Source organism: Vicugna pacos, unplaced genomic scaffold (genome assembly GCF_048564905.1).
Source record: "Vicugna pacos unplaced genomic scaffold, VicPac4 scaffold_19, whole genome shotgun sequence".
Classification (NCBI taxonomy): Eukaryota; Metazoa; Chordata; class Mammalia; order Artiodactyla; family Camelidae; genus Vicugna; species Vicugna pacos.
The window spans coordinates 78,491,963-78,506,732 of NW_027328740.1; the positions used below are offsets into that span (position 1 = coordinate 78,491,963).

At 42.5% G+C, this 14,770-nt stretch overlaps 1 long non-coding RNA gene across 1 annotated transcript; it reads left to right on the forward strand.

Annotated features, from left to right (window-relative positions):
* Positions 1 to 703: 703 nt before the first annotated feature.
* LOC140693578 (uncharacterized) lies at positions 704 to 13,565 on the forward strand. The gene is made up of 5 exons (XR_012069342.1): positions 704 to 931; positions 10,191 to 10,338; positions 11,568 to 11,627; positions 12,349 to 12,543; positions 13,290 to 13,565. It is a non-coding gene; the product is annotated as an uncharacterized lncRNA (long non-coding RNA).
* Positions 13,566 to 14,770: the final 1,205 nt, after the last annotated feature.

A 14,770-nucleotide genomic window follows, 5' to 3' on the forward strand; every position in this document is an offset into this window, starting at 1 on the left:
ATCCCAGCCTGCCTCACCCTGTAGCCTCAGACATTAACTCTGAAGTTGCACACTAGGCTCGATCCCCCACTGGTGGCAGTAGTCATCATTACTGGAGCACGGATTTCCCCACCCCAACCACAGGGTGAAGGGTGAGTGAGTGAGCTCAGGGTAGGGGTGCACTCAGATTTAAGGGGATCCCATGGTGTGGGGGTACAGGTTGAGAGGTGTGGGGCCCGATCAGAGTGGAAATGACCTGGCTGAGAGGTGAGGGGGATAATTTCAGGATGTTGGGTGTCCTGTGCTGAGGCATGAGGGGTAAGCTTGTGGGTGTAGGGGCCATAGGTTAGGACCTAGCAGGATGGAGTGTCAGGGCAGGGACCATGGTGTGAGGAGAAGGAGCCCTGTCTTCAAGGTCTGGTGGGAGACTGGGCCTGGCCAGTGGTGGGAGGGTAGTAACAGGGAGGGGAAGTTGAGCAGGGAAAGTGGGGCTGGGTGGGTGAGGCCTGGCCTAGGGCAGTCGTGGTTCTAGTTCAATGCCAGGACCCAGTCGGTGGCTGGGTGAAGGCTCTGGGGATGGAGACCCGGCGGGACAAGCAGGAGGGGCCCCACCTGGCTCCTCCCGGCCCCAGCGGCCAGGGCCGGTAAAGCAGGAGACCCACCCGAGCAGTTTGCGCTGCGGGCGGGAGGAGGAGGGGCGCACACGCGCAGACGGACAGACGCGCGGACGCCGGAACCCACCCAGAACGCGTGGAAGCTGGCGGCAGCCGGTTGCTCCTGGACCAGCTCCTGGAAGAGGAACACGGCCTGGGGCCTGGGCCGCCGCTTGCCCGCGGCTCGGCTGCCGCTGCCGGACAGTTAAGAGGGCGCTGGTGGGGGCGCGCTGCTCGGGGAGCCGGCGGGTGACGCCTGGGCTGTGCAGCTGAGGAGGCGCCCAGGGAGGGGTGCGGAGGTGAGGTCCCGGCCGCGCGTCCCGTTAGGACCCTGAGGCGGGTCCCAGCCACCGCTGTGGTTCGTGGTAACCCCGGTATTAGTAGTTCCTGAACACCGTGTTTTTGCCGCCGCTTATGCACGGGTTTAGGAGAGCAGGTACAGCCCCGGGAGTTGGGAGGGCACCGGACGGTTCCAGAGCATCTCCGACTGGCCCTCAGACGATGGCCTGCTCCTTGCAGGTGGGTGCGGTGCGGTCGCGGGGCCTCGGATGGAATGGGGACTGCCCCATGAGAGCCCATGGATTTGCTCCCATCTTACCTGCGGCCTGACCTTGGGGGCGGCCTCTAAAGACCCAGGTTAGTGGGACTCAGGTTACAGGTCATTCTGCTCCTGGGAGATGGGCTCGGTGCGATGAGTGTGCTGGGATGGCTGCAGCAGCAGCGGGAAATTGTTGCAACCCCCGCGCTCTCACAGGGCAGCCCCAATCCCGCCATCGCAGCTGCCGCCTTTCCCTGACAGCACAGCACCCGCCTTCCAGGAGCAGGCTGACCTGTAACCTGAGTTCCACGAACCTGAGACAGCAGAGGCCAAGCTCAGGCCATGCGCTGGGGAGTTTGAAGCAAATCCAAGGGCTCCCATGGGCAGACCCCATAACCCGCCACTGCCTTCAACCACACCGTGCCCTCCTCCCGAGAGCAGGCTGACCTGCGGACCGTGCCTGGAGCAGCAGAGGCCGAGCCCTGGACAGGCCATGGGGGAGATGGGGGCAAGTCTACCAGCTTGCCAGGTCGCTGCCCATCTCCCTGCCACTGCCCCAGGTTCGTGGATCAGTTGTTTTCAAGTCAGTGGTTTCCTGAGATGCAGGCGTGGTGCAGTCAGGTGGCGGGGGCTGCAGGGAGGGGTGCTGCCCCAAGGGGAGCAGGTGGACTTGCTCCCATCTCCCCTAGGGCCAGACCTGGGGACGGCCTCTGCTGCCCCAGGTTTGCAGGACGCATGTCATGTCAGCCTGTCCCTGGGAGGAAAGCTCAGTGTACTCGGGGCAGCCTCAGTGGCTGACAAGGATTTTAGAAGTGGGCTCTAGCCCAGCATAACTAACTCTCCTTTCTTCTCCTGCTTCCTCAGTTGGTGGCTGTATCAGCTTTTTCATTATAGGTTATTGCTAGATAATGAACATAGGTTTCTGTGCTATATAGAAGAAACTTAATTTAAAATCTCTTTTTATATATAGTGGCTGACATTTGTAAATCTCGAACTCCCAAATTTATCCCTTCCTATCCCCTTTCCCTGGTAACCTTGATTGTTTACTAAGTCTGCAAGTCTGTTTCTGTTCTGTAGATGAGTTCACAGTGTCTTTTTCTCTCTTTTTTTACATTGCACATATGAGTGGTATCATTTGGTATTTTTCTGTTTCTGGCTGCTTTCACTTAGAATGACGATCTCTAGCTCCATCCATGTTGCTGCAAATGGTTTTATTTTGTCCTATTCATGGTAGAGTAGTATTCCAGTGTATAAATATGCCACAACTTCTTTATCCAGTCATCTGTTGCTACATTTAGCTTTCCTCCATGTCTCGGCTCTTGTATACAGTGGTGCTGTGAATACTGGTGTGCAGGTATCTTTTCACATTGGAGTTCTTTCCAGTTATATACCCAGATGTGGGATTGCTGGGTCATAGGGTAAGTCTACTTTTAGTTTTTTCAGGGATTTCCATGCTTTCCATAATGACTACACCAAACTAGATTCCCACCAGCAGTGTAAGAGGGTACCCTTCACTCTACAGCCTCTCTAGCATTTATCATTCATGAACTTTTGAGCGATGGCCATTCTGAATGATGGGAGCTGATACTTAATTATAGTTTTGATTTGAATTTCTCAGTTTATTAGTGATATCGAGCATTCTTTCATGTGCCTATTGGCCATTTGTGTCTTCATTGGAGAAATGCTTTTTTAGGTCTTCTGCCTATTTTAAGATTGAGTTGTTTGTTTTTTTGTTATTAAGTTGTATGAGCTGTTATATATATTCTGAAAATTAAGCCTCTGTTAGTCGTATCATTTGCAAATATTTTCTCCCATTCGTAGGTTGTTGTTTCCTTTTGTTTTACTTATGGTTGTCTTTGCTGTGAAGAAATTTATGAGTTTAATTATGTACCTTTTGTTTATTTTTTCTCTTATTTCCATTGCCTGGGTAGATTACCCTAGGAGAATGTTGCTAAGATTTATGTCAGATAATGTTTTGCCTATGTTTTTTTAGGAGATTTATCATGTCTTGTCCATCTGCATCTTAAGCCTGTACTCAACATCTGTGCTTCAGTTTTGAATTTTGAGCTTCTTAGAGAAAACCTACTCTTAGCTCATACGTCAGATTCAACATGTCTAAAGCTGATTTCATAATCTTTTTTCTTGCAGCGTCTCCACTTATTCAGTGGGATAATCATTCTTTCGGTCTTGAATACACAAAGGCTTGGAGTGGTCTTTGATTTATCTTTCTCTCACCACCCTCCACATTTTGTCAGCTTCTTGAACTGTATGTTTTTGGTTTCAAGTGTCTATTCTGATTGCTGAAACTCTGATGAAGAGCTTTCATCCCTGATACATGAATTTTTCCTTCTGCTGAATTCTTGGATATTCTCTCCCCCCCTTTCAGTCAACCTACAGTTTTGGTGCTCCCACATCTACAGTCAAGTCAAAGACTTAACACAACCAGATCTCAGCCAGGGAGTCTCGACCCTTCATCATTTTGGACTTACCTTATTTGTTCCAATCATTATGTAACTTAGCCTCCTAGGGTAACCTGTGCCTTATTAAAAACCAGGAGTCACCAGCCTTTTCCTATCCAGTCCTCAGTTAAAACAGCTTAGAATTGCCCTGAGAACTAGTTGGAGCCCCATCCCCTTCATAGAGTCTTCCCTAGTTATTCCAAATACTTCTAGCTCCTCTTTGTATTCCTGTACTGTTTATGATCAGTAGCCTGTAATCTTGGATTTGAGTACTGACTTGGTACCATTCCTGGGTGGTTTCCAATGTGTCTCCTCACTTAGCTGGTAACTGGAGAAGACTCACTTGTTCAGCCTCCTTTATACCCCTCACCCTGCTTAGCATCGGGCAATAACAGGCATCCAGGCAGTGCTTACCTTCTTTATTTTTTCGCAGTGGTGGTGGTGTGGATTATAGCTAATAACTATTAATTCAGTGTTGCAATTAAAAAAGAAAGCCAAGAAAATCCATAAAACTTTATCTCCATGTTCAGTTTAGTGCTTTACCTCAATAGTTTTCTTAAGACTGTGTTTACATTCACATAGTGTTCAGTGCTTGTACAGTTCCCTGAGGCAAGCAGGTGAGATGTCATTATGTTTGACTTTCATGTTACATTTCATATTGGATATATTTGTGCAATGACAAAACCTTCTTTTATAAGTAAACAGCCGGAAGCCCAGAGAGACTAAGAGCCTAACCCAGGGTCACCTGGTTAGTGTTTGGCACAGGCCAGGACCGCAGTTCACATCTTCCAGCTGATCCTCTTCCAGTGCCTTTTCATTCCACTGCTGGGAAATGTAGCCCCATCAGCCAAACGGCCAAGTCACATTGCTGCCCCTTTACCTGCCAGTGATGGCAGTGCTTCAAAAAGTGGCAAAGGAAAGGTCAGAAATAGGAGTGATAAAAGACATGGAAGTGCTGGAAATGGATCCTCAACCTCCTCCTCCCTACTTGAGCGCCACACAAGTGTCCCACTCTGACAGTGCTGTTCATTGTTTATAACATAGCCTTAAAATCAGACTGATCTTTTATAGGACATGCTTTTATCCTGGTCCCTTTCCTACTAGTAGTCACCGTCATGGGCAGAAAGTGCCTGGCTGTGCTCTGTTTGTCACGTAGGTGGGAGGGAAAGTGGGAGAGGGAGTTGGTTGAACTGAAGCCGAGCTTTTTACAGCTCTGTTTTTCTAGGACCAGAGCAGTTCCACTCTTGCTTTCATCACCTCTCCACCTCCGAGTCCCAGCCACCCATTCCTGCCTGCTTCCCCACATGCCACATCCTGGGGGAGGACAGAGTGTTGGGCAATGCCCCCTCCGCCCTCTGCTCTGGGAGGTGCAGGAGTCTGCATTAACTTTTGAGCTGTTTTGGTAATTGGGCTTTTCCAGCTTTTCTAGACATCTCCTTTCCAGCTCTGAGAAATTGGAGATGTAACTTAACCATACATGGACTATACTAATGTATTCAGTGACATTAGTGTCATGTTGTCTATAATTGTGTTCTGTGACTGGATAGGAGGTTTTTTATCTCACAGGATGCTTCACATCTAATTCTAAAGTCCTAGAGGCTTGCAGGTGTAATCCAAGTTCTTACATGTCTGTAAGGTAGACATGAACATTATTTGATAATATGACCATATGTTCATAGATTACGGTTAGTCCACCGGCTCTGTATCTAATGAAAGTTTAAATACCAAACGCTTGAAGACAATTTGCGGGCCATGTCTTTTTGCTTGTAAGTAGTTGCAAAAACTGAAATCACAACTCTACCACAAGCCACAGTGTTTCCCAGTAGAGAAAGCCCTCTAATTTTACAACCTCTAAGTAATGCAGTGGTCCTTTGAGTGAGATGAGGGATGCCAGAGTATTTTTTGGGACACTAGTGTGGCATGACAAGTATTCTGGGACTGGTTACAGTTGAATCTCTACTTCCTATATCCTGGACTGATTACAGAGGCAATGTTAGTGCGGTAACTATCTTGTGAATGCAAGTGTAGCTAGGAAGACAACAGAGAAAATAGAAGGGATATAAAGAAATGGAGGGACTTCATAGCAGTACAAATGGTGACTTTGACACCACCAGCTGCTGATGTGAACTTGGCAAGAATTTGTGAGAAGTGGTGGGTGTCATTGCAAGCAGGAGAGTCCTGCAGCTTTTGGGGTGAACAGGCAAAGGGGAGAGCAGATATGGTGGCTATCCAGGGGCTATTTTTGTCCTGAATGTGAAAGTGTCCAGTCCCCTGTTCAATTTTGCAGCCACAACTTCACATGACTCAGGGCATTATTTCCACCAGAATACCATAAAAATATAAACAACCTCTGTTTCCCAAAGTGTTTGTTCTCGATCTGAGATGACTGTCCTGTGCTGGTAGGTAAGTGGGCGATGGGGCCTATTACATCACCCCCTCTCACTAGAAGTCTACCTCGCTGCTTTTCAACCTACTCCTAGAGGTGCTGTCATTCTGTTACACCTAGGCCTGTAAGACCGTCTTGCCTGAATCCTCACGTGAAGAGGGATGGTTATGTGCAGTTTTAAAAAATTGCTTGGGTCATGTGGTCCTTTGTTCCTTCCATTGGAAATCACTATTCCAGAGCAAATAGTATGCATCTATACAAACTATATTGTTTGTAAGATGTCTTTAGAGGTTTTGCAGTAGGTTTAAATATTTGCTTGGTGATGGCATCTTGATTGATTGAAGGAGGCAACCCTCACTAGGGGCATTGTGTGCTTTCTGTCTGAGAGTTCCTTTACTGGCAGCAGAGTGTTCGTAGGCAGAGTTAGAAAGTTACCTGATCTGAGAAGCCGAATTTGCCCACAGCTGGGAATTGGCGGAAGAGTCTGTTATGGAAGGAAAGCTTTAGGATTATCTGGTAGCAGAGTTCTGGGATCCAAACCCTGGGAAACCTCAGCTTTTGTAGAGTATGTTCTGTAACAATAGGCTATAGGATAATTTTTACACTTGTTATAGGATGTAGAGTTGGGGAAAGGCTTAAAAGTGCAAGAACCTTAAAAGAGAATCTCCGAATATTTTAAAGAAGACAGTTCTCAGAATGAGAGCTTTTCTGGAAAAGACTAGCTCTTCACTTCACAGGGGAAGCAGGGAGCAGGTGTAGCTGCACTTACGGTAACTTAAAAGGTAAACCTTACCCTCCCACTTAGCTGTTTCCTGGTGTAGGTTCATCTCCCACATCTGTAGTTTTAGACCTGATGTGTCATTTTCTGGTACTCCATTCTGCTTCTTAGTGAGAGACTGACCCAAAGTCACATAGCAATTGAAAAATTGCGCAAAGGTCTTTATTGTTAAAAATGTGGACCTGTGGCAGGGTGCTGCATTTGCAAGTGACTTTCAGTACAGAGACCACTGAAAAGAATGCAGTGTTATTTCTTATTTTATTCCTTTAAGCCTTTGAATAGAAGGTTTTCTTTGCAGAGTGTCTGGAGTACATCAGAACAAGCAGGAACTAAAATAGCTTTAAGAAAGCTCCAGTATAGACGTTGCTTATAGTGTGGTATCTGTCTTATGTTAATTCTTTATAGCAGGAAGTTGTAACTCTCAATTTCTTAAGCAAATATAAACATTCTTGACCCTTATTGACGTTCTTTGTTGGGTGAAGCTGCTTTTGCTTCCATTCTGAGCATTGAAAGGCCTTCTATGATACTTCTACCACTCCTCAGTATTTTATTTTCCCTCTGTTGTGAACTTGTTTTTAAACTTGAAGCATATATAAATATCACTAACTTGCTACATATGTAGATATTCTGTGTTACATACTCAGAAAGTTTGTGTACATCACACGTATCTACATAATTCCCCCCTTTCCAACTGTGTTCCTGATGAAAGGATGGTGGGAAATGGCATTATGGGGATATGTCTTACAGTACACAGTGTTTCCCCTGTTCCCTCTACCATATCTGGATGTTCTTTCATCTTTCAGCTTCTAGACTTACTAGCTCTTTTTCTTAAGCCAGGTGTATCTCATCCCCCTGCGCACACACACATGTGTACACACACACACACACACACACATTCTACTGTAGGGAGTAGTGTGCACCATCCAATTCTCCCACTCCAGCTCTGGACCCACACACTGGAGGCAGTGTCTTGCACGAATTAATTTGTAAGTTGCTTTTTAAAACTCGAGTGGTCAGGAAATAGGACTGATATCCACACCTAGTAGGCAGGCCCTCAAGGACAACTTCTATGGTTAATGCCAGGTTATCTTAATGTTTGAGTACCTGGGTTTCATGTCTTCCTGTGCCACCTGTGTGACCCATGATTCCCACATTTCTGTCTCCTGCTAGAATTTTTCTCTCCAACTCTGGACTCTTACAATCTTCTGCTGATTTGACATCTTCACTTGAAACTCTGATATCTTAAAAGCAACATGTGTAAAAACTGAGCTCTTTGTTCTCCTACACCCCAAACTGGTTCTTCCTGCAACCTCCCCCATTCAGTTAGTGGAAACTTAATCCATCCAGCTGCTTGGGTCAAAAAACTTGGAGTTATTCTGACTTTCACTGACATACCACATGAATTCTGTCAATAGATCTGGTTTAACACTGCCTTTAAAACATATCCAGAACCCAGCCACTTCTCACCATGGTTCCTGCCTCCACTGCTGCTTCCCTACCCTGAGCCACTGTCCTCTCCTCCTGCACAGCCCTTCTCAGAGGCTTCCCTCCTTTCATCTCTGACCCGTTTCGACTATTCTCACCTGGCAGTCAAGTGAGCCTCGAAAACCTAAGTTAGATTGTGTCGTCCTTCTGCAGTGCCTCCCCATTTCACTCTGGGTAAAAGCCACAGTCCTTACAACGTCCTCCAAGGCCATACAGGATCTGCACTGACCCTTCTCTGCAGCTCCAGCCGTGCCCCCATTCTGGAACATGCGAAGTGCACGCTGGGCTCGGTGATGGTTATTCCGTCCACCTGGGACTTCTCACCTCCAAGTCTTAGTTCTAACCTCAGTCCTCAGTGTGGCCTGCTCTGGTATTTAATACAACATCACCCTCATCCCATACCCTAAACTCTCTTTACCTTGCCCTTTTTTGATTTTTCCATGGTTCCTCTTTCCTAACATGCCACCTCCTCTGCTGCTCTGTTGTGTGAATTGTCATCTCCACCCCCATCCCAGCTAGACTCCAACAAAGCTCCGTGAGAACAGGACTTTTGTATTGTTTATTTATCTATTCCAACTGCCTAGACTAGTCCTGGGTACATAGTAGGCAATCAAAAATTATTTGCTGAATAAATTAAAAGACTATTTTAAAAATGAATCATCCTTTCAGGAATGGGTGAGGATAGGAAGCTGCATCAAGGACAATGGTGCAGTAAATAATGATATTTGCCTGTTGTTCTTTGTGTGATTTATATATGTGTTTTAGTCTTAATTTTGTATCCCAGTTTCTTAATTTAATATCTGTATTAAGGTGTAATTTACAGGCCATGAAATTCACACATTATAATTGTACAAGTCAGCCATTTTAGCTATTTCTAGATTTGTGCAACTTTGTCCTCACAAAGTCCCCTTGTGTCCGTCCATATGCAGTTTGCCCCCCCTCAGTGGCACCCTGATTTTATTTCTTTTTTTTTTTGGCAATCACATCTCAAACGGATAATTTACACAGCAGTACTAATATAGCTTTGCACTTTTAGAAATGACACACTTAAATATGAAATTAGCGGTCATTGCTGAATGTAGGTAGCAGTATCAGACATTGGTGAGAAGAATGGACCTGAGTGTCAGACTGGCTGCAGTCTTACCCAGCTCCACCATTTACCAAGTTACCCAAATTATTTTCTGCCTCAAGCTCTTTATCTGTTATATGGGGGTAATAATAGCAGCTTACAGAGTTGTTGTGAGGATTAAGCAAACAGGGAAACAAAATTTAGTATAGTGGCCTGCTTATGTTATTACCTAAGAAATAGCCTTGCAGGTAGAGGGCAAAATTCAAATCAGTTTCTAAAGTATATGTAAAATATAATCCAGTTCCTGCCTGGTTTGTAAACACTTATGCCTACTGAAGAATTTAAAAGCAGGCTAATTTCCAACAGAAAAGATCATTTCTCAGCATTTCTTTCAAAGAGAGCTGCAAAATCACTTTTACTAACTAAATGTTCCATGCCCAACTCTGACAGAAATTTGACAACAGGGACGTAATTATCTACATTTTTGTTAAAATGATGCTGACCATCAGGAAGTGTTCTCAATTATATTTTAGCCTTTATGTTGAGAAATACTGTGAGACTTCTTCTAAATTAATGGGTGGGGGCATTCATTGTAGCTCTTGTAGCCTGATAAGCCTGCACTAAATTATCTTTTTTAAACTTTTAATTAAAGTAATAAATTAATTTTTTGCTGGGGGTGGTAATTAGGTTTTTATTTATTTATTTTATTTTTAGAAGAATTACTGGAGATTGAACCCAGGCCCTTGTGCATGATAAGAACATGATCTTTCACTTGAGCTATACCCTCCCCCCTAAATTATCTTTAATAAGGTCTTTTTCTCTGTTTTGTTACTTTATGTACAGAAGCACAAAGCAGGGTCATCAGAAGCCTCTCAATCACAAAGATGATAGTAGTGAAAAACATTGCGCAGTGACAGTGAATCCTTGGCATATGAAGAAAGATTGTAAAGTCCTGAATGAATTAAGAAGGTATTGTTACCTTAACATACATGTAAGCATGGCTCTCTTACCTTTATTTTTCACTTTATAATGAAAATAATCCCCACCTGTCAAGGTTGCTTTGTTTGATAGAGGGAATATCTAAACCCTTTTCTGCAAGTTTTTTAAATAAGTAAGAGCAGTTAATTTATCAGAAGTGTGAATGGTGTAATCTGGTCTGTGTAGTATGGTAGCCACCAGCCACATGTGGCTATTGTGAATTGAGATGTTCTATAAGTGGAAAATACATAATAGATTTTCAAGACTTTGTACAACAAAAATAATGTAAAATATTATTAATAAGTTTTAAAAGTGTCAATCACACTTTTGAAATGATAGTATATTGGATATTTTGGGATAAATGTAATTATTACTGGAATTAATTTCACTTGTTCCTTTTTATTTTCTAAATGGGATTACTGGAAAATTGTGACTTGCACTATGTTTCTGTTGACAGTGCTGGCTTCTAACTTATTGCAAATAATATGAAAAGAAAACTTTGATTAAAAATTTTGTAATTGAGTAGTTGATTTGCATCATATTAGTTTCAGGTGTACAAAACAGAGGCTCAACATTTTTATAGATTATATTCCATTTAAAGTCACCATAAAATAATGGCTATATTTCCCTGTGCTGTATGATACAGCCCTGTAACCTATCCATTTTATACTTAGTACTTTTTACCTCTCAATCCCCTAACCCCTTCCTGCCTCCCCTCTTCTCCTTCTCCCCATTGGTAACCACCAGTCTGTTCTGTGTACCTGTGAGTCTATTTCTGTTTTATTATAGTCATTAATTTGTTTTATTTTTTAGATATACATATAAGTTAATACATAGAATATTTGTTTTTCTTTCTCTGACTTATTTCACTTAGCATAATACCCTGTAGGTCCATCCATGTTATTGCAAATGTCATTATTTTATTTTTTAGTGGCTGAACAGTATTCCATTTGTGTGTGTGTTCATGTGTATATATGCGTGTGTATATATATGCATACATGTATATATACTATATATATATATATATAATATACCACAACTTCTTTATCCAGTCATCTGTCAGTGAACATTTGGGTTGTTTCAGTGTCTTGGCTATTTTAAATTGTGCTGCTGTGAACATTGGGGTGCATGTGTCTTTTTGAATTAAATTTTTCTCCAAACATATATCCATGAATGGGATTGCTGGATCACACGGAAGTCTATTTTCATTTTTTTATGGAACCTCTTTTCTGTCCTTCATAGAGGCTGCACCAATTTACATTCCCACCAACCGAGTAGGAGGGTTCCTTTTTCTCTTAAAAGGTAAAAAATTCTCTACATTTACCTACTTTCCTTTCAGTTTAGGACACAGTTTGGCAAAAGCAAGATAGAATTTAATAGGAGTAAATACAGTATTTATTTTGAATGTCCATGCATTATGGATAGATATGTTATTGATGAGTTGGTTCCCTATTTTTGTAGGTGCAGATGTTTTTATAGCTTCACAGACATTTCAGTCTTGCAGAGAGAAAAATTTCTTTGTATTTTGCTGAACTTGTCCGGGTGTCTTTATCGGATTTGGTCCAGGCCTGCAGAGGTGAATACACATCCAAACCTGAACCATTTGAATGTCTGCAAGATATTAAGAGTCTAGAATATCAGATCTGGACTGTAACTCTGGTAAATGACATCAGTGACTGGACTCAAGAAAACTCCATTTGAGGGCAAAACCTTTCATAAGCCAAAAAGGCTTTGAAACTGTGGCAAAGCCAGAGACTTTTGTGCGCCACTTATGGCCACAAACCCATGAGGACAACCACAGGCCTTCTGGAGTGCCAAGGAAATTCCATGTGAGGAGTCCAGCACTCACAGGAATCCAACAAGTCCCTGTCTGCCAGAGCACCTTCATTGCTACTGTGCTGTTTTGAGTAAATGTCTTTTCATCAGGTTCAAATTGGTTTGTTGTTATTTTTTTGCATAAAAAAACAAATTCTTGTTCCCTGGTGTAAGTAAAAGCCTAACACTTTCTGATTTCTTTTGACAGAGAAAATATGAGCCTGTGGATCTAACCTCATCTGTGATGGTCTGCAGCTGGGAGCAACCAGATCAGTGTCAGTCCCCTTGCAGCCATTGGCTGGGAGCCTGCATGTTCCTTGGAATGGTATTTGAAACATGTCACACTAGCCGTGCCTTTGCTGTGGGCTGGGAGGCGAGTCAGTCAGAATCTGCATTATGGAATGTAAGTTTCAGATCCACAGCTAGGAGATCTTTTTTAATAGCCAGAGAATATAGTCATAAATATATCTATTAATGTATTTATGCAAGAACCTTTTTAAAGATTTTTTTATTATAAAAAGTTACCCCCAAAATTGAAAGTGAAAGAACAGTGGAATTAAAAACCATCTGTACCTTAATTATATATAAAGGATCATAAAATCCTTCTAAACTTTTTTTTGTTCAAATGAAGATATTTTTCCCTTCCAAAAAGGAAAATTATTATTTCACTTTTTTTTGTTTTCTCCTTTTATTATATATTCCATATCAATAAATATAAATCTTTTAAATCCCTTTTAATGGCTGTTTAACAATATATTGAACAGATATGTAAATAGTTCTAGGTTTCAGAAATTTAAAAAATTGTCATTACAATACCACTGCAAAGAATATTTTGGTGTTTCTATTTTTAGTTACTAATTTGGACTAAAAATTAACAAGTTTGCTTTTCTTTATCTAAAACATTGGTTATTTTATAAAGGAACTGTAAGGAATTTAAAAAACTTTTCAGTAATTTCAACAAAGAAATTATCTTTAAGGCAAAAATGTATGATGTATTGCAAATCTATTTTTATTATATCTTCACTTTTACCACTGTGACATATGTGTGTGTTTGCACAAGTGCTTTAACTACCAGCAACGTAGGAAAAATCTGTATACTAAAAATGTGAAAATATTTTCCTGGTTTGTGTTTTCATTCTCCCAATATAGGTTTTGGATGACAAGCTTGTATTTGCAAAAGTACACCCCCTGTGGGAGGTGTTCTGTACATACGCTGAGATACTGCACATAATATTGCCTCTGAAGCCCAATGATTTGAAAACCCGGTCCTCAGCCTTTGATAACTTCCGCTGTTTGATGAAAGTCCTCCAAGTGGATGAAAGTATCAACAACCGGAACAAGAGTTTTTCATTGCCCTATTTGAGAAGAGCTCCATGAAAGACTTTTATATTCAGGATAGAGATACATTCTTCAATCCAACCACCAGAAACCGCATTGTAAGTCTAAACCGAGTTTAGCTGCTGTCTTGGGGGTGATTTAGAACCTGCTGTTGAATTATCAGTGATTTGGTTTGGTTGGTTTGATTTGGTTTTTAAAAGCTGCCCATAAAAAGGAAAAAAGAGAAAGAAAAGAAATATGCCTACAGATTCCTGTTAGGATAGTAAACAGTGGCTGGTTAGTTACCTTGTATAAGCCACAAGCTCTCTTAGAACATTTTTAGGTTTACTTCATCCTTTCTCAGGTCAAGTATCAAGTAAGGGACAGTGTTAAAAAAAATTCAGGATTAACAGGTTTGTGAGCTCCAGGATTTGCAAGGCAGCTTTCCCTCCCCATGGTGTAAGTCAAATGGCAGAATTGAAATAAAGCACCTCATGTATCCTCCGGTGTTAACAGGAAAAGGCTAATCTTCTTGACCTTGTTTCTTCCTGGGTAAAATGAAGATAATATATCAGGAGGCGACAAGCTCATTTAAGGCAGGAAACATGTTGTCTTGTTTACTGCTGAATCTCAGGCACCGGGAAGGCTGAGTTTAACGAGTGAATGAATGAACTGTACTTCCCCCACAGTTACCATGTGGGACAGTGAGGATTAGCAGCTAAGAGCATAGACTCTAGAGGGGAGGGCACAGCTCAAGTGATGGGGCACATGCTTAGCAAGCATAAGGTCCTGGGTTCAGCCCCCATCACGTCCTCTAAAATAGACATATAACCCTAATTACCTCCCCACCCCCCACCAGAATTACCTTATTATCTCCCCACCACCAAAAAAAAAAAAAAAAGAGAAGTGGCCAAGAGCGTAGACTCAAGCTGGAACACCTGTGTTGGTTTCTCGCTGTCGACCTTGTAAATGTCATTTACCCTCTGTGTCTATCAAGTTCCTCACCAATAAAATGGGGATAATTGTAGTACCCACCTCGTAGAGATGCTATGGGGATTAATGAATCTGTGTCAGTGATACAACTGCCCTGGCTTATATTAAGTACTATGCATCTGTCAGCTCTTTTCATAATTACTGACAGATGTTATTATCGACAAAAGACATATTAGTTCTTTGAAAGGGAAGTGCATGTTAGACCATTTCATTTATCACTTTCTGTAATTCAGGCTTTTCCCTCTGAAATACCATTTTATGTCTGTACACTAGAAAGCCACAGGGCTTTCCAAATTTCATCTGTCTGGGTTCTTGTCATG